Raw genomic sequence first — 22,152 nt, 5'->3', positions numbered from 1 at the left:
TTCCCTACTATTCACTCTCTACTACTCTATACTACTCACTCTCTACTACTCACTTTCTACTACGCTCTCTCTACTATACACTCTCTACTATTTACTCTCTACTACTCTCTACTATTCACTCTCTACTACTCACTCTACTACTCTCTACCACTCACTCTACTACTCACTCTCTACTACTCTCTACTACTCTCTCTCTACTACTCACTCTCTACTACTCTACTACTCTCTACTACTCACAGTACTACTCACTCTCTACTACTCTCTACTACTCTCTCTCTACTACTTTCTACTACTTGTCTCTACTATTCACTCTCTACTACTCACTCTCTACTACTCTCTACTACTCACTCTCTACTACTCTCTACTACTCACTCTCTACTACACACTCTCTACTACTTGCTCTCTACTACTCGCTCTCTACTACTCACTCTCTACTACTCTGTACTACTCACTCTCTACTACTCTGTACTACTCACTCACTCTCTACTACTGTGTACTACTCACTCTCTACTACTCTGTACTACTCACTCTCTACTACTCTGTACTACTCACTCTCTACTACTCTTTCTCTACTACTCTCTACTATTCACTCTCTACTACTCTCTACTACTCACTCTCTACTACTCACTCTCTTCTACTCATTTTCTACTACTCTCTCTCTACTACACACTCTCTACTATTCACTCTCTACTATTCACTCTCTACTACTCACTCTCTACTAATCTCTACTACTCACTCTACTACTCTCTACCACTCACTCTACTACTCACTCTCTACTACTCTCTACTATTCTCTCTCTACTACTCACTTTCTACTACTCTATTACTCTCTACTACTCACAGTACTACTCACGCTCTACTACTCACTCTCTACTACTCACTCTCTACTACTCTCTAATACTCACTCTCTACTACACACTCTCTACTTCTTGTTCTCTACTACTCACTCTTCTACTACTCTCTACTACTCACTCTACTACTCACTCTACAACTCACTCTCTACTACACACTCTCTACTAATCTCTACTACTCACTTTCTACTACTCTCTCTCTACTACTCTCTACTACTCACTCTACTACTCACTCTTTACTACTCTCTACTACTCTCTCTCTACTACTCTGTACTACTCTCTCTGCTACTCACTCTCTACTACTCACTCTCTCCTACTCTCTACTATTCACTCTCTACTACTCTCTACTACTCACTCTCTACTACTCACTCTCTACTACTCACTTTCTACTACGCTCTCTCTACTACACACTCTCTACTATTCACTCTCTACTACTCTCTACTATTCACTCTCTACTACTCACTCTCTACTACTCACTCTACTACTCTCTACCACTCACTCTACTACTCACTCTCTACTACTGTCTACTACTCTCTCTCTACTACTCTCTACTACTCACTCTACTACTCACTCTTTACTACTCTCTACTACTCTCTCTCTACTACTTTGTAATTCTCTCTCTGCTATTCACTCTCTACTACTAACTCTCTCCTACTCTCTACTATTCACTCTCTACTACTCTCTACTACTCACTCTCTACTACTCACTCTCTACTACTCACTTTCTACTACGCTCTCTCTACTACACACTCTCTACTATTCACTCTCTACTACTCTCTACTATTCACTCTCTACTACTCACTCTCTACTACTCACTCTACTACTCTCTACCACTCACTCTACTACTCACTCTCTACTACTGTCTACTACTCTCTCTCTACTACTCACTCTCTACTACTCTACTACTCTCTACTACTCACAGTACTACTCACGCTCAACTACTCACTCTCAACTACTCACTCTCTACTACTCTCTCTCTACTAATTTCTACTACTTGTCTCTACTATTCACTCTCTACTACACACTCTCTACTACTTGCTCTCTACTACTCGCTCTCTACTACTCACTCTCTACTACTCTGTACTACTCACTCTCTACTACTCTGTACTACTCACTCTCTACTACTCATTCTCTACTACTCTCTACTATACACTCTCTATTACTCTCTACTACTCACTCTCTACTACTCACTCTCTACTACTCACTTTCTACTACTCTCTCTCTACTACAAACTCTCTACTATTCACTCTCTTCTACTCTCTACTGTTCACTCTCTACTACTCACTCTCTACTACTCTCTACCACTCACTCTACTACTCACTCTCTACTACTCTCTACTACTCTCTCTCTACTACTCACTTTCTACTACTCTGTTACTCTCTACTACTCACAGTACTACTCACGCTCTACTACTCACTCTCTACTACTCACTCTCTACTACTCACTCTCTACTACTCTCTAATACTCACTCTCTACTACACACTCTCTACTACTTGCTCTCTACTTCTCCTTCTCTACTACTCACTCTTCTACTACTCTCTACTACTCACTCTACTACTCACTCTCTACTACTCCCTACTACTCACTCTACTACTCACTCTCTACTACTCTCTACTTCTCACTCTCTACTACTCCACTACTCTCTACTACTCACTCTCTACTACTCTACTACTCCCTACTACTCTCTCTCTACTACTCTCTCTCTACTACTCACTCTCTACTACTCTCTACTACTCACTCTCTACTACTCTCTACTACTCACTCTACTACTCACTCTACCACTCACTCTCTACTACTCACTCTCTACTAATCTCTACTACTCACTCTCTACTACTCTCTCTCTACTACTCTCTACTACTCACTCTACTACTCACTCTTTACTACTCTCTACTACTCTCTCTCTACTACTCTGTACTACTCTCTCTGCTACTCACTCTCTACTACTCACTCTCTACTACTCTGTACTACTCACTCTCTACTACTCTGTACTACTCACTCTCTACTACTCATTCTCTACTACTCTCTACTATTCACTCTCTACTACTCTCTACTACTCACTCTCTACTACTCACTCTCTACTACTCACTTTCTACTACTCTCTCTCTACTACACACTCTCTACTATTCACTCTCTACTACTCTCTACTATTCACTCTCTACTACTCACTCTCTACTACTCTCTACTACTCACTCTACTACTCTCTACCACTCACTCTACTACTCACTCTCTACTACTCTCTACTACTCTATCTCCACTACTCACTCTCTACTACTCTACTACTCTCTACTACTCACAGTACTACTCCCTCTCTACTACTCACTCTCTACTACTCACTCTCTACTACTCTCTACTACTCTCTCTCTACTACTTTCTACTACTTGTCTCTACTATTCACTCTCTACTACTCACTCTCTACTACTCTCTACTACTCACTCTCTACTACTCTCTACTACTCTATCTCCATTACTCACTCTCTACTACTCTACTACTCTCTACTACTCACAGTACTACTCCCTCTCTACTACTCACTCTCTACTACTCACTCTCTACTACTCTCTACTACTCTCTCTCTACTACTTTCTACTACTTGCTCTCTACTACTCGCTCTCTACTACTCGCTCTCTACTACTCTCTACTACTCACTCTCTACTACTCACTCTCTACTACTCTACTACTCTACTACTCTCTACTACTCTCTCTCTACTACTCTCTCTCTACTACTCACTCTACTACTCTCTACTACTCACTCTCTACTAATCTCTCTCTGTACTTCTCACTCTGTACTACTCACTCTCTACTACTCTCTACTACTCACTCTCTACTACTCTCTCTCTACTACTCTCTACTTCTCACTCCACTACTCACTCTACCACTCACTCTCTACTACTCACTCTCTACTATTCCCTACTATTCACTCTCTACTACTCTCTACTACTCACTCTTTACAACGTTCCACTACTCTCTACTACTCTCTACTACTCTCTCTGCCACTCACTCTCTACTAATCACTCTCTACTACTCTCTACTTCTCACTCTCTACTACTCACTCTCTACTACTCTGTACTAATCACTCTACTACTCACTCTCTACTACTCTCTACTACTCACTCTTTACTACCCACTCTCTACTACTGTCTACTACTCACTCTCTACTACTCTCTACTACTCACTCTCTACTACTCACTGTCTACTTCTCACTATACTACTCTCTACTACTCACTCTCTGCTACTCTCTCTACTACTCTCTACTACTCTCTAATACTCTCTAATACTCACTCTCTACTCTCTATTACTCATCCTGTACTCTCTACCTCTTTCTCTACTACTCTCTACCTCTACCTCTATACCTCTACCTCTCTATCTCCACACCTCTACCTCTCTACCTCTCTTTACACGCACACATATGTACATATATATATGCATATATATGCATGTATATATGTATGTGTATTACCTACTGGCGGTCGCCAGTAGGTAGTTATAGTTAGGACCCTGTTTCCATAGGAAATCCGCAACATTCTATTTTGAATAACTTTTGCGCCGGTCGACGAATCCTTGCGCATTTTTCAAAATAGGTGGGGCGCTACGCTCCGCTCCTACCCTGAAAGTCTCGGGGGGATTCGTCAAGCGGGGGCTGAGATAAAAGGGGGGTCCCAAAACGCGTTTTTCCCATGCATTTTTCCATAGGACCTTTAGACACAGCTACAGCCCGAACGGCTGAACAGAATTACTTGAAATTTGGCAGAGAGGTAGCCATAAAGGTCAAGGAAGTGCCTTTTGCAGGTCTGGTGTAAATCTGTTCAGTATTTCCTGAGTAAATAGCATTTAAAAGCATATATATATGTGGGCGGAGCCTAACCACACAACTCATCCTGAGATCTGATTGGCTGTCAGCACTTCATCCAAGAAGTGTTGGCAGCCATCTTGGGACCAATATACATGATAGCACCTCATTAAAAAGCATTGCAGTTAATAGAAGGTTTTAAGACTTTAGTTACATTATAAATCATTTGTTGATGGTACCATACTCATTTTAGGAATTGTGGTATGTTCTAAGGTGATTTCACCATGTGAAAAAGCCTTCTGCTGGGATATCATGATTGAGAGAAAAATATTTTCTCATGCTTTTACCACAGAGGTTTGGAAGGTGATCTATAGGCTAAACTGAGAGCTTATTTTCTGTAAATTCACATTATCTTTCTCAGTCATGTGAGAATGAAGTCTGACATTCTCAGTAAAACATGTACATCCAACAAGGGCAGAGACTGTCAGTTGATTCCTTTGTGTTCTACTGCAGCTTCCCAGAGTGTTCCAAAGAACTACTAGAGCGCTAACAGTCCTACGTATGATAAACGTATGGCACACCTGAAGCCATCTTGCTTGGATTAAAGTGGTAACTCTTAAAACATTTAATTTAAAAAGGAACAAAATGAGGGGGTTCATTTTTCCATAAAAAGTATGATTAGTGCTGCAGAAAGAAAAATTAGGGCACATTTTGAGTGACTTCTCAAATCCTCTTCTATTTCATTAAAAAATTCTGACATGCAGACTGAAACATGCACTTTCAATACCAGCAGCAGTTTTCCCTGGTGAGCAGTAGCTTTACTACAGTGATCTAATGAGCAAAAAGAGTGCTAACATTCTGAATTTATGGCAAATGTGTGACACATCTGAATGCCTTCTTGATGGAATCAAAGTAAAAAACTGAAAGTATTTCCTACTGAGGAGACTGCAGTAAATGAGGAAATTAGGAAACTTCATAACAAATAAGTCTCCCAAGATGGCCACCAGAGACAAAAGAGCCCAAATGTAGCCCAAATATCACCCAGATGTAGCCCAAGTATAGCCCAATGACAGAATGTCCCAGAATGTTCTTAAAAACAACTAGAGCGCTTACTGTCTTCATTATGACAAAAGTATGGCACACCTGAAGCCATCTTGATTGGAATAAACTGGTAACACTTAAAACATTTAATTTAAAAAGGAACACAATGAGGAGGTTCATTTTGCCATAGAAATTATGATTAATGCTGAAGAAAGAAAATGAGGGCACATTAGGAGTGACTTCTCAAATCCTCTTCTATTTCATTAAAAAATTCTGACATGCAGACTGAAACATGCACTTTTAATACCAGGAGCAGACTTCCATGGTGGAGTAGTTTTACTACAGTGATCTAATGAGCAACTAGAGTGCTAACATTCAGAATTTATGGCAAATGTGTGACATATCTGAATACCTTCATGATGGAATCAAAGTAAAAAACTGAAAGCATTTCCTACTGAGGAGACTGCAGTACATGAGGAAATTAGGAAACTTCATAACAAATAAATCTCCCAAGATGGCCACCGGAGACAAAAGAGCCCAAATGTAGCCCAAAATCAACCAGATGTAGCCCAAATATAGCCCAATGACAGAAGTGTGCAAAACACTTATTATTTTGTGTTTTTGCAGTGTTATATAGTGCAGACTTGTCAGGTATTGGAGTGCTTTACATGAGCATTGGTTACATCACACAAGAACAAATTCATTTTGGTTGTAGACATGGGGAGACTAAGTGATTTGACCAGAATCACAGAATGTCGAGCTGAAGCAGAAACTTCAACCTGGTTCCCCAGTTGCAAAGTCTGCAGTTCTGGAAGTAACACCACATCCTCTCCCCTAAGTGCAACATTTAATCAAGTGGTCAACTGGATAAAAAAACATAAAGATAACAAATAATTTAAAAGTGCTTTGTCGCTATTTGAAAACTCAGAAAATATGTCCTTATTTTAGTCTTTTAGAGCACTAACCATAATTTTGATGCCAATAAGACCCTCTCATATATGTAATTTCTAAAGGAAATGCTCTAGGTATTACAGTTTTCATTACATCAAGATGATGTCAGGCGTTCCACACTTTTGTAATAAATATAGAATGTTAGCAATCTAGTTGTTCATTAGGATACTGTTGAGAGGCAGAGGCCAGGGGCACGGACTCTGAAAATTGAAGGCAGGTAGGAGGGTGCAAAGGCAACAATTTAACCACACTGAGCAGGCAGGAAGGGCCGTGGAAGCACAACAGACTATGGAGGGCAGTGGAAAGGGGGGCAGGGGCAACAAACCAACAATACAGGACTTGCAAGAGAGGCTGTTGGAGGGAAGATCTATTACGGGTCAAGGAAGCTAGGGGCGGTCCCCAGATCCCCGGGAGCCACCACAGAACTGAGCAGGAGAGTGAGTCAGGGACAAAAGGGGCACCTTAATTTGAGCCGGGGTGCCTAGGAACGCTTGCTCCAAAAATGAAGAAAAAAGACATATGAGACATGGAATTGGAGGCAGAATACAATGGCAGTTTAATGAGAAGATGCAACTTCAAAGAAACCGCAGAATAGAGACATAAAGTACAAAATACAGAATCCAGATAATCATACAGCTGTCATAATATTCTCTGTATCTCAATTAATGTACTGACAGAGAGAGAGAGAAAACACATCTATAAATGCATCATGAGAAACAAGTTACACCAAGGAAAATGTTACCTAGGAACACTCACGTTTACTCTTAGAGCAAGCATTCCTGCAATTACAATACAAAATCTTTTAAATGCAAAAGTAAAGAGAACAATGGTTAAACATAACATGACATTTCATATAGGTAAAATAGAATAAGATACTTCAAGCAAAGCAGAGCAAGACATTTTAAGCAAAGGAAGACAAGAGCTCCCAGCTCTTGGGGAAAACCTGCACTGCCTGTTAACCTACATACAGACGGCGAGGTAGTCCGTCGATATCTGTGGGTTCTCCCTTTTTATATCATTTTGTGGGCTCCTTTGCACGCTACATCTACCTACGTATGCTACCCAAAAGCTTCGTCTGCAGATTTTACCAGACATTTCGTCATTTACCCACTTAATGCTGACAATGGACTGGGTGAAAAGGTCAGTCTCTCAGGCCAATCGCTTATCGTAAGTTCCATAGAGCAAGCAGAAAATAATGGGTATTGTACGGGAATTCAATATATTTATGTATAAAATCTCCTCAGTTCTCCTAACTTGACGCTCTGCGGTTGCCACTTCCTTAAAAGCGGGAAACCTGCCCAGGAAGCAAGTACCAGTCCAGGATGCAGCCTACTGTATGTCGACAGCTTCAGGGGGATGTTGAACTTTGATACCGAGCACGGAGCACTCGGGTAGGGTGGGGGCTACTAGTTTGGATCAGAAGGCCTCGCAGACCTGCCTTCAGACTGCTATACACTAAAATTGCAGAGCTATGGTCAATTTAACAAAGAGGCCTACATATTGAACAGAAGGGCCTACACAGGGGTTTTATGCTGGCTGAGTGGTAAGGATGTCTCAGGATAATTATATAGCAACACAGGACCCGCTGGTCAATTTAATACGGCCTACAAATGCAGCTGGCAGGGCAAGGACAAGGGTCTCATACTTCAGGTGTGGACAGAACGGGCCAGGGGCCCCCTGTGATACAAAATCTACCCTCCTTCAAGGCTGTGGCAATGTAATAGACCATTGTGGGCAGAAGGAAGAGGCAATGGTAGTACAACCATACATGCCAACAGACCCGATTCAGCCAGGAAACGTCCAATGTTTTTAAGCTCAAATGGGCTTTATTTGATCTGTCTCCTGTCTACAATATCCTCTTTTTCAATGTAACTCAAAGGGGAAAATCAATACCCCAGTTTTTTTCAAAATCTCCCTCTTACCAAGTTCAAAATGTTCGCAAGTATGGTACATTGGATCATGGAAGGAAATGGGATAGGGACATGGACTTGGATAACAGAGGACAGGAGGGACATGGAGAGGTGCACCAAACTGACCCTGCAGGGCAGGCATCAGGGTTTGCAGCAGCACAATACACCACACAGGGCATGCGGAACGGGAGTACAGCACAACAATCCATAGAAAGCAGTAGGGAGGAGACAGGACCATGCACATGGTCAACAGAGAACAGAGGGGCAAGAGGCAATGGTAGCTAGCTGACCATAATGGACAGACAGGAGAGAAAGCTGCAGCATAACAGACCATAAAGGGCAGGAGGGACGGATCAGGGGCATTACAATGGAACAGACAAGCCAGGAGGGAGGGAGTAGGGCTGGGGGCAAGGGGGCAGGGCAGGAGCAGCAAGATAGCCATGGAGGTCAGGCAGGATGGGCACTAGAAGCAAGACACACCATGAAGAGCAACAGTGAGACTGTGATGGCATACACACAGACCATGGAGGGAAGGTGGGAGGGGGTCAGGGGCAGCTAACTGACCACACAGGGAAGGTGGGAGGGGCCATGGCAGCACAGAAGACCATGCATGGCAAGTGGGAGGGTTAGTGGCAGCACAATGGCTATGATGGGCAAGAAGGAGGGTGGAGGGGCATGCACAAAGGACAATGGAGGATAGAAGGGAGGGTCAGGACCTGTGCACAGCCAAGAAAGTTCAGGGGAAGGGACCTCACAACAGACCACACGGGGCAGGCAGGAGGAGCAGTTGCAGCACAACAGACCAGGGAGGGCAGAAGGGTGTGGCAGTACAATGGACCATGTAGGACAGGAGGAAGAGGATAGGGGCATGGCATGTGGACAGGCAGGGTGGAGGTGGCAAGGACAGGTTACAGTCATCTGACAATGCTAGGCAGGTGGGAGGGGAGTGGCAGCTCAACAGAACACTCAGAGTAGATAGGAGTGGCAGGTCCATGGGGCATGGTGGGCAAAAAGGATGGAGCAGGGGCATGCACAAAGACATCGGAGGGCAGGGGGAAGGAGAATAGGGGCAGCAAGCTAAGCACAGAGTTTAAGCAGGAGGTCAATGATGGGGCATAGAATTGGGCAATGGAGGGCAGGAGGAGTGGACTGGTACATCATACTAAATTGAGGGCAGTGGCAGCACATCAGACCATGCATGGCAGGAGGGAGGAGGCTAGTCCATGGATTCACACAACAGAGGATAGGGAGGAAGGGGATGGGGCAGCAAGCTAACTGTTCAGAGAAGGCGGGTATTAGGAACTTTATTGTTTTTAAAACATTGTGTCTGTGCGAACTACTTAAAATATGAACAAGTATGCAGCATAATCTCACTTTTATTCAGGAAGAAGAGGACGTTTGTGACTGTGACTCCGGGCTCACTTGGCAGAAACACCCCCTGACCCTCCACCCCCTATCGCAAAATGTAATGCCCGTGAAAAGGGTAGGTGAACACAGTGTTATATAGAACATAGTCCTGAGAGCACGATTGAAAATGAAAACTAGATATAGTGTATGGTATAAACTATGCACCAAAAAGTGTGATATAAGATGAACCGGGCGTGAAATATAATATGCAATACATTGTGCGCAATGACAGATTCATTGGAGAGCGCGAGATAGCACAGGCACTAGCGCGTGCTATGCGATATGCGCCTTGGAGTGTAATATGCACAGGGCAGTGTTGTGTAACCTAACTAGTCTCTAAAGTTGTAATATAAAATATGTGCTGGGGAGTGTAACGTTGCATATGCACTGTGTGGTAAATAATTTAATTACCGGAACTTAATTTGATGCGGAAAATCTATAACAATAGCTCAGTAAAATAAGAGGCAGAATCCGTGGTATTAGAGGTTCGGAACGGGCTTTATTCCATAATCAATTTAAATCGATGAGCTCCAGATTCCATCACCACGAAGGTTCAGGAAGTGAAGACCGTACTTTATTGATAGGTAATCATTTTTATACAATAGGCATTACAGTGAAGCAAATGGAGGAGGCGTAACAATTGATAGTAAAGATAAAACATACATGCGTAGCAAAAGTGGGTGTAACTGGGCGTAACTAAAGAACGTCATCAAGTATGATGTCATAATAGGGTGGTACCATGAGAGAATTTCGCAATGTCAGCAGAAATACTTGGCAGAAATGCGCGCGCAGCAGCATGACGTGTGATTGACGTGCAACTAGGGGGTGAAGGGGACTTGACATTTAGCTCTACATGTGGCGACAGAAGTCTGGAGGGTCAAGTCAACCTAATCCCAAATCATATCTAACATCCTATGTTTAAAGAACTATGTTATCCAAAAGAGAGGTCTCTTAGAGTAGAATCTTATTCTATACTGACTATACTGACTGTTAGTGCGTATACAAGCGTCTAAGTGTCTACACTAGATGCGGGGGCAGGAATCTTCCATAGTAACAGGGCTATGAATTACTTGTATAAAGACAGAGAAGCCGGGCCTTTGCTCGGTAGCTGGAAGAATGTTTACTTAAACTACTAGACAGGAATGCATTGGGTAGGGAGCGGAGCAGATAATTTCGAAGGTGAAATACAGTTTTTGGCAGGCAACAGGCTGATGTCAGGCACCGTTAGCTGCGCAGAGAATGAGGACAAAGTTCATGGATACAGATGCGAGCTCAGACTGAAGCTTTCAGAGGCAGAAGGCAGGAAAAGCTTGATGGCAGAATCAGGGCCTACTTGCCTGGACTGTAAAATGGCATAAGTGAACCATATAAAGCCGGTGGCCTTTCATACTTAGGAATGGAATATCCGGCCCATTCATGGCGAATCTGAAAGAGGACATGTTGGTGGTGGACACACATGTGTTTGCGTCTTCATAACTGGAACTGGAGGGATCATACATGTACTTGTGATTTATACATGAAACCGTTGGGGTCCAAGATAGGGGACATAACTGACCAGAAAAATCCATATTTCCACATTCCCTCCTTGTCCCCTACTTGCCCGTCAAGAGATATCAATCTTCATCAATCCATCGATCTGTTCATATAGCATCATTTGTTCTTCTTTCTTCTTCCGTGATGAATGAAATCTTGGTGGTGGAATACACGATGTGGCACACAGACCACAGATCGCTGGTCCACATTGTAGACATAGACAACAACTGAATAATATGAGGAAGCCAATACCTAGGAAGGATAGGACCTTCCATCCAAAGGTAGATAATACACTCCAAAACCAACCGGACCAAGTCCAGGTGCCTGGATTCTGGTGTATCTGGCTTACAATCTTATGAAGGCGAGTTATGGCTTTATATACTGACGGCGAATTTTCTGGTATGAAAATGCAACAACTTGATCCGATGACCCTACAAGCTCCGCCCCTATCGGCCAGGATGACGTCAAGGACAAGACGATTTTGAAGCACAACAATCCGCATAGCAGACTGCTCTTCTGTTAAATTGCCTAAGGCGGAAATAGTTTCATTCACTACTGCTTCAAGGGTTCTTGTTAATCTACGTATCAGCTTACTATTGGTAACTGTACCTATATAGGGAAAGAGACCTTTATTGAAATCTGTGCATTTTTCCCATGCTGTCTCAGTGTAATCTACTATTGGGAGATCTCTCCTTTCTCTATTGTGTACTAAATGAGTATTTCTGTGATAATCAGGAGGAGCTAGGAAAACAGGTGGCAAAAGGAATCCGATGTAGCAGGTACCATCCCAATCTAGTGGCAAACGTATGTATGCTGTCTGACCACATATGAAGTAGGAATAGCGGGAAGCTCTAAATGTAGACTTGCCTTGATCACTAAATTCTATTACAGTGGTGCATCTACTATGGCCCATATGTATGGAACCATTCTTTCTTACACATAATTCACCTTTAACTGGAAATACTGACATGGCGGGCAAAATTGGAGTAGCTTCGGATTCGACATTCAGGATCATGAGATTAAGCGTAAAATTACCTAATCCATATACTTCATTTTCTAGATCAGTTCCTGTTCTTTTGGGAAGTCCCTCCTTGTTAGGGTGACAGACTTTGAGTAAAACTAAGTTCAGATTTCCCCATACCCAGTTATCCTGGTAAACTGCAGAATTCGAATCTAGGGAATTAATTAAACTAAACCATGCTCCACAGGAGCCGTTGTGTGTGAACGGGTATGGAAAGAGAGGTAGAATTCCTTTATAGTTCTGATAGGGAGGGAGTCGACCACATATCCAACAATTTGTAGCATTGCTAACCTGATGGGAATGATGTAACATACTAATAAAAGTGTTATTGCGCAGCGCAAATCTATAGGACAATTCATGCGGAGGTAATTCACTAAAAGAATGTTCAGCAGTAACATTGTAAACATGTCTAGAAATAGGATAATATGTGTGCAACAATATACTTGCAGTAATTACTAAAAGACTTAAGAAAAACAGAATTAATAACGTCACTGTGCAATGACTACGCAGTGATTTACAGTACGCATATCGTTTCAATTTTATCCTTCTGTTTCTTTCTCTATACAGGTCTAAGGGATACATGTCAGAGACAATTCGAACGCTTCACCTTGGAGAGGACTTAAACAATCAAATTGCCTGACTGGTTAGACCTGAGTTTTAGTTTGTATTGTTCATGGCTATTCAGTTCAACCAAAGGAAGTTTAGAGTCAATCGGGGAAGACACGCAAGGTGTGTCGTTTACGTCTGACGGTAGTCCATGAAATTTCTTGATATGACTTGAATGTATCCAGCCTTTTCGACCTTCGATCTTCACGGCTGTCCTCGTCGTTAGCAGTACGAGCTGAGGCGACTTCCACCTAGGATCCAGCTGAGACTTCCGATCAAAGTTCCTCACTAAAACCAAATCCCCTGGAAGTACGTCATGGGGTTTCACCTCGGTGTTGTCGGGAAAGGCTGCAGCTACCTGTGAACGACAAGATTGTAGTGCAGACATCAAGGAAGCCAAGTAATCTGTCAGCATATTACAGTCAATATCAGTTATTTTGCGTGGTATAGGCGTCCCCCACATATTTGGTGGTCTACCGAAGATCACCTCATACGGGGATAGCCCTGTTCGAGAGTGTGCTACCATTCTCATGTAAAAGAGTGCAACGGGTAAGGCTACTACCCAGTCGACACCCTTCTCTCTGCATATTTTGGACAATCTAATTTTCAGGGTCTGGTTATGTCTTTCCACGAGACCTGCTGCCTCGGGGTGTCGGACACAGTGACACTTCCACTGATAGCCTAACAAAAGTGAAACGTGTTTCATTAATTCGGATGAGAACGGCTGGCCGTTATCTGAGTAGACAACACGTGGTAAACCGTACCGTGGGAAGAATTCTCGAACTAACTGTTTGGCAGTAGTCGGGGCAGTGTAATCTGAAACCGGGTATGCCTCTGTCCAACGGGAAAGAGCACAGACAACTACGAGAACATATTTGAATCCTCGACATCGTTCCATCTGGATATAATCCATCTGGAGGACTTCAAAAGGGTGATCAGGAGGCTGAAATCCACCCTGTTCTACGGGAATGCTTTTACCTGGGTTAAACTGACAACAGATCATACAGGTACGGACTTTTTGTTTAGCTGCTGCTCGTAAATGTTTGTTGAACCAAATGTGTTGAATGCTGTCTAGCATAGCTTTTTCTCCTAGATGTGCTGGACTATGTACAGTGTTAATAACGACTTGGACCATTGAATCAGGAAGGAACCACACAGATTTTTCCTTCGTCATCCATCCTTGATCCGTTTGGATCCCTCCTAATTCAGTCCATTTCTTTATTTCGTCTGGAGTAGCATGTGTCTGTATGTCAATTACGTCAAGAGCGGGATCCCTAACCATCATGCAATGTGTTGGTGTCGGGACTATTGTCTTTGTCATGTCGGATGTTTGAGTTTGAGCAGTCTGTTTAGCTGTTCTGTCAGCTAGATCATTGCCTTGAGAAATGATATCAGTAACTTTCGTATGAGCTTTACATTTCATAATTGATATTGCAGTGGGTAGATGTATTGCATCTAATAAGGCATGAATAAGGGGTCCGTGCTGAATGTGGGCACCGTGAGAAGTTAAATAACCTCTCTCTCGCCACAGCACGCCGAAGTCATGTACAACTCCGAATGCATAACGTGAATCAGTGTATATGTTGACTTTTTTATTTGTGGCTTGAATACAGGCTTGTGTCAGAGCGATGAGCTCTGCTGCTTGAGCGGACAAGGTATTTATGCAATTTGTTTCAATGATTTCAGTGTCTGTTGTGACTGCGTAAGCGGCCACTAGCTCTCCTGTACTTGTTCTCATACATGAACCATCTACATACAACGTCAGGTCTGGGTCTGACAATGGGACATCTGTCAAATCTTGTCTGGGTTTCGTCGTGATAGTGATAACTTCGATACAATCATGTGCAAGTGGGTCTGTTCCATTTATAGGTAACAGTGTGGCAGGATTCAATGTACTACAACGTCTGATTTCTATATGTGGCTGAAACAATGTTAATTCGTAACCAGTAAGTCGTGCTATAGTCAAGTGTTGTGTTTGTGTGCGGTTCAAGAGAACCTCCACTGCATGTGGTACTTGTACTGTCAATGGATGTCCTAATACTATGGCATCGCTTTGTCTGATTGCTAAAGCTGTTGCTGCCACTGATTTCAGGCACGCAGGCAAAGCCTGAGCTACGGGATCTAATGTACTAGAAAAATAAGCACATGGTTTGTGTGATCCTGCTTGTTCCTGTGAGAGTACTGACAAGGCAGTACCTTCGCGTTCTGTAACGAAGAGTGTAAACTGTTTATTGTAACATGGTGTTGCTAAAACAGGTGCTTGGCATAAGGCTTTCTTTAGGCTTTCAAAAGCTTGTGTATGTTCCTGAGTCCAAGGGAGAACAGTCGATGTGGCTGCCTCCTGTGTTGTCAATTGAATGAGTGGTTTTGCTAGAAATGCATACTGAGGGATCCACTGCCTACAATATGAAGTGAGGCCTATGAAAGCCCGCACCTCCTTTTGTGTCTTGGGTATTGGCATATTAGCAATTAGCTGGATGCGATCTGGTGTAAGCTGCCTTCCCTCCTTGGACAGCGAGTGACCAAGGTAAACAACTCGCTGGACACAGAATTGCAGCTTAGAAGGGGACACCTTGTGCCCTTTTTCGGCCAAAAATTGTAATACCGTCAGTGAGGCTTTCTCACATTCAGGTTCGCTCCTAGCGGTGATCAGCAGATCATCGACATATTGAAGCAGGGCAGTGTTGACTGGCATGTGGATACTGTCGAGTTCTCGTTTCAGTGCTTGGCTATAAATGCTGGGGCTTTCTGTAAATCCTTGAGGTGCGCGTGTGAATTTAAAGCTTCGTCCATTTAAACTAAATCCGAACAAGTATTGGCTTTCCGGATCTATTGGGACGCTAAAAAAGGCATTCTTGAGATCAATTACAGTAAAGAATGTTGCTTCGGAATCAATGGCTGTCAGTAATGAAGAAATGTCTGGGACTACGGGGTATTGTGGTACTATGCATTTATTTAATTCGCGCAGATCAATAACCAATCGATATACTGGCGGGGCTGTTGGATCAGTTCGTTTAAGAATCGGAATTATCGGTGAATTACATACATTGGAGTCAGTTTCCACAACCACTCCTTGGGTAATAAGCTCGTCAATGATTTGTAGTAAAGCCACTACAGCATCTGGGGGTAACTTGTATTGTCGCATTCGTGGAAGTACCACTCCTGCCTTTAGTGTGACTTGATATGGTGTAATGTTCATGCAACCAACATCTGTAGGACCTTGTGCCCATAAATGCGTCGGTAAAGTCTGTAGTCGGCGATCCATGTCTCGGGACACGTAGTGCCCTTTGAAATCACGTAAAAATAATCTTACTCCTTCCGGAGAACAACATATAATAGCTCCTAGAGCTTTCAAAGTTTTTATGCCTAACAAGTTTTCTGGACATGATTTGGTAAGTAATAAATCTGTAGTTCGTGTCAAGGGACCGATCGTAAGTGGAAGAGGCTGTGTTACTTCGTTAATGATAGGTTTTCCTGAAAAACCAAGGGAAATATTCTGTGAGCCTGAGAGGGGTGCCCCTGGAACTTCACTACGTTTTATTGTTGTTCGGCTTGCCCCTGTATCAAGTAAGAATTTTCTATCTTGACCTAACAGTTCACTGTGTACATAAGGTCCTTCTTGATCCACAGGGACCTCAATAAGGGGTAAGCCAACTTCCCTCTCTAGGCTGTTTCATGAGTATCGTTGATAATCAGGATAGTCATACTGTGCGGTCTGATACATCTGTCGGGTCGTTGTTTGTGTGGCAGCAATAGGCTGCGGTGGTGGAGCTGGCATAGACTGTTGCGGAGCTGGCATGGACTGTGCATGCTGCGGGGCTCCTTGTTGGTTCTGATCCTGTCTAATTGGTCGTGGTCTTTCTTTTGCGTTACCTATGGCAATATTATGTTTTAAAACGGGACAATCGTGTACATAATGACCTGACTGTTTACAATAGTTGCACGTCCCTTTCACAGGACCTGTTGAAACACTGGACTGTGTTATACCCTTCTTATGACCGTCAGCTGGCACTGTCTGGGAAACTAGCATTTTCATTTTCGTGTCTTTCATGCGTCTATGTTCATGTTCTTGTTCTTCTCTAATTCTATTGTGATGGTACTGTAGCATTTGTAACATTTGTGACGGAGTGTTACCTTGCCAGGTACTCTCGAACTTCAATACTCTATTCTTAACTTGGGGCAAGGCATTTTCAACTAACTTTGTCACAAACAGATGTGGATACGACTCGCTACTTGCTTTTATTCCACTATTTATACCAAAACATTTCTCAAATCGGGAATAGAAATCACTAGTGTCTTCATCTGATTTTTGTTTACAGGCTGAGATTGCACCCCAGTCTTCCTTTTTCGTAGTTAATAAACGTGGCAGTACCTGTACTAGTAAACCTGGTAGTGCTTTGATCTTGTCCCCGAGCCCTGAACCTGGACCTCGAGCTTTTTCTTCATTTTCTAATGCTGTCCAATCTATCTTCTGGTCTCCCACCTCCCAATCTTTTTCCTTGAGTTTTTCGTAAATGCCCGCAGGCATTAATACCTTCAATATTGTCATAATGTCGGGGTAGGTATATTCTCCCATGAGTAACATATCTTTAATTTCACGATGGAAACCTGCTGGGTCTTTATCATGACTGGGTACCACTTTCTTCATTTCTAATAGTTCTATTTTAGATATGGGTGTGTATACAAACACACGTTTAAACTCATTGTCATCACCCTTTATCGGGTGCACTTCGCGTAAGGGATTCTGTCTATCCATGTAATACGTCGTTCTTTCCTTGATGGGCAGTGAGACATGTTCAGGACATACAAAAAGAATATACTGTCTTCTAGATTCTAGTATTTCTCTAATTAACTTAGTACCGGAACCTCTCCATTTATTCGTGAGTAATTCAGTCAATATATCAGGTAAGGGACCAGGATCGGAGTGTTGGCTTTTATACAATATAAGGAGTTGTTGAATCATGTAGATACCAGCTAAACGCTGTTCATCTGGGGCGAGGTTCAAAAACGTATGTGCTAGTGTATCATCACCATATTTTCCAGGACTATCAACCCAGTGAACGGCTGACCTGGCTAATTCTTGTTCGTCCATAGAATCGAGTATATGATAACCCCTTCGTTCTCGGAGTAATTTGTCAGCGGCTTGGAATGAATGTTCGGGGGACCTTATATTTATTATAGGAGTTTGGAATTTTCTGTTATTATCTGGACGTATCGGACATATCGGATCAGTGAAGCATCTAGTATTATTGCAAGATCTTCCTCTACCTACATAGGCCATAGTTTCTAACTGTCCTGTGGGCAGTTCTAATTCTTCCTCGTCCTCGGTTTGTTCTGGTTCGTCTACTGCTAATCTTTCCTCGTGTATTCGTTCTATTTCTTTGCGGATCTTTCGGCTCATAGCTACTATACATGATCGTTTATCGTGTCTCCCCTCTGATATATTCTTACCCCATGTGGTAAGAATCTGCATTTCTTCCGGATTTACCCCTGGTTGATCTTGATTTCTGATCACACAGTTTATGAGGAAACGTAACAGTTCCCCCTGTATTTCCACCTTTTGATACTCCATGGCTCTGTTAATACTCTCAGGGTCTCGCCCTGATTGAACAAAATGATATATATTTTCTAAATGTGCAGTCATTCCTGGTAGCTTCCCTAAATATATTGCAGCTCGTCGGATACGTAATGATGCCAGCATCATTTCGTCCCCTTTTCCGGGCACAGGGTCATATCTACAATCTATTAGAAGTTCCTTGAGCGTGTTGGGAGTTACTAGTTTGGGCGTACGTTGGTGGGCTAATTCTTGAAAGGAAAGTTTATTTGTTCTGGGTGGCGTAGAAAAAATGCTTGATGTACCTCCGGTAGCACCACCTGGGGTGCTGGATGTGAAAGGATTCGTTGAACGTGATATAGCAACCATAGGTGTGGATGTGGATGTAGAAACAGATGTGCTTGCCGGAACTTGTGTCGGAGTTTGCTGTTGCAGAGGTACAGACGAAGGAGGGTCTCGGCGTTGAGCCCCCTCGGCAGACGGTCTATGTGGCGCAGCATTAGCATACTCGGGAGCTGCGTCGTCTAAATAAGAGGAAAGAAAAACATCTTCTGCGGTTCTGGGATGCCCTTTGGGATGTGCTTTTATCGGAAACAATGGGGGTGGCAAGTCTCTTGGTATCTCCGGGGTAGCCTTAGGTAGTCCTTCGGCCAGAAGAGGATACATACCATTCACAAGGGCATTTCTTTGTCTGTCTGTTTGTTCTGATTTTACTCGAGTACCTTCTTCAATTAATACACTTTCTCGAACTTTATTTGAATTCTCCTTACTCTTCTCTTCCTGTCTACGTGCTTTTTCTGTACGTCTATACGATTCTTTACGCCATAATTCAATGGCGTCTTTCTGTGACTGTCTAGCTTTCCTTTTCCATAATTCTTCCTCTACTTTCACGATGCAATCTGCATCCCAGGTCCCAGCTGCGGGCCACCTCTGACTTTCTGGTAATTCCTTGGTGTAGTCTACCCATAGATCAAGAAATAATATGGCGTCTAGGCCATGTTTATGATACATGAAGTACCCTGGAGTGTCCCTAGGAGGAATGGGAACAGCTTCTTCGAGTACCCCTTTTCTAGTTGTGATCTGTCTTAATTTCGAAAAGAGCGGCATATTGAGAACTGATCTGATCTGATACCTAATTTTGAACACGTTTAATACCATAAAACACAATAATGAACAGTCATTCACACCACAATATACAGAACGTATTTAAAACATTTTAACATTTAACATTTAAACAAAATAGACAATGATGGTCATTTAGGGAACTAGTCACTAAGCATAATACTCGATACTAACTAGATAAATTCTGAATTATATACTAGACATACTTGATATACTGCTAAACAGTACAGATACACTGCTGAAACAGTGCAGACCGGATTTGTGTACCCAAACCCGTCTTGACCGGCACAACCTATGTGCACGTCAGAACGCCTCCCCGATAATGGTACTCACCGGGTAGCTCGGAACGGAAGGCCTCGGAACTGAAATGAACTTGAACCGGACTGGACTCGACTCGGAACTTCGGAAACTTCGGAAACTGGTGGGCCTCTGTATACCTCGGATCTTGCTCTCTCAGCTAGGCTCTGGTCGGGATACTTCGCACTTCTCACCGCCTCGTCTGGGTGTTGATCGCAGCCTCAGTTACCCCCGCTCGGCAGGAGGGAGATACAGGAAATCCTGTGGGTACGCGTTGTTGTCCGTCCAGCTGTGACAGGAGACCGGGCCTGCAACGCACCGCCGGCGCGTGAGATGAGAAAGTGTCCCTGTTCGGGCGCCATTTATGTGGTAAATAATTTAATTACCGGAACTTAATTTGATGCGGAAAATCTATAACAATAGCTCAGTAAAATAAGAGGCAGAATCCGTGGTATTAGAGGTTCGGAACGGGCTTTATTCCATAATCAATTTAAATCGATGAGCTCCAGATTCCATCACCACGAAGGTTCAGGAAGTGAAGACCGTACTTTATTGATAGGTAATCATTTTTATACAATAGGCATTACAGTGAAGCAAATGGAGGAGGCGTAACAATTGATAGTAAAGATAAAACATACATGCGTAGCAAAAGTGGGTGTAACTGGGCGTAACTAAAGAACGTCATCAAGTATGATGTCATAATAGGGTGGTACCATGAAAGAATTTCGCAATGTCAGCAGAAATACTTGGCAGAAATGCGCGCGCAGCAGCATGACGTGTGATTGACGTGCAACTAGGGGGTGAAGGGGACTTGACATTTAGCTCTACATGTGGCGACAGAAGTCTGGAGGGTCAAGTCAACCTAATCCCAAATCATATCTAACATCCTATGTTTAAAGAACTATGTTATCCAAAAGAGAGGTCTCTTAGAGTAGAATCTTATTCTATACTGACTATACTGACTGTTAGTGCGTATACAAGCGTCTAAGTGTCTACACTAGATGCGGGGGCAGGAATCTTCCATAGTAACAGGGCTATGAATTACTTGTATAAAGACAGAGAAGCCGGGCCTTTGCTCGGTAGCTGGAAGAATGTTTACTTAAACTACTAGACAGGAATGCATTGGGTAGGGAGCGGAGCAGATAATTTCGAAGGTGAAATACAGTTTTTGGCAGGCAACAGGCTGATGTCAGGCACCGTTAGCTGCGCAGAGAATGAGGACAAAGTTCATGGATACAGATGCGAGCTCAGACTGAAGCTTTCAGAGGCAGAAGGCAGGAAAAGCTTGATGGCAGAATCAGGGCCTACTTGCCTGGACTGTAAAATGGCAAAAGTGAACCATATAAAGCCGGTGGCCTTTCATACTTAGGAATGGAATATCCGGCCAATTCATGGCGAATCTGAAAGAGGACATGTTGGTGGTGGACACACATGTGTTTGCGTCTTCATAACTGGAACTGGAGGGATCATACATGTACTTGTGATTTATACATGAAACCGTTGGGGTCCAAGATAGGGGACATAACTGACCAGAAAAATCCATATTTCCACAACTGTGACAAATATATGGATCCCAGATTGTAATATGTATGGCATAGCACTGTGCGTTATAACATAGGCATCGAGAAAGGCACGTTAGATGGGGCAATATAACCCGTGCGAAGACAAGTGTGGCATGACATATTCACGGGGTGGTGTTACAGTGCACATGGGCTAGAGAGTGTCATAGCATATGCACTAGCTAGTGGAATACAACACAGAGGTGTGTGGCACTCGGCAGGCAATGGTGGGTGTAACACAGCATTGGGCTCTGTCAGGAGCACGCTGTGACTCTCAAGTGATGTTCGTCCCCTTTCCAGAGAGTAAAATAAAAAGTATTACACATCCGGCAGTGGATGTGTGTTTTATTAACCGTGAGGGGGGTTTCTTGCATAGTTTTGGTCGAATTTTTGTCGAATCCCCTTTGAATGGCTTGGTGTGCATGTGTATTAAATGTGCCCGTCAATAGCTACCCATGTTTGTATAAATAAACGACAAGGGTGTCTACCAGGATTAGGCACGGTAGGGCATCAGACATG

The sequence above is a fragment of the Triturus cristatus genome, chromosome 1_1 (assembly GCF_964204655.1).
Source record: "Triturus cristatus chromosome 1_1, aTriCri1.1, whole genome shotgun sequence".
Lineage (NCBI taxonomy): Eukaryota > Metazoa > Chordata > Amphibia > Caudata > Salamandridae > Triturus > Triturus cristatus.
This window is presented reverse-complemented; position numbering follows the sequence as displayed.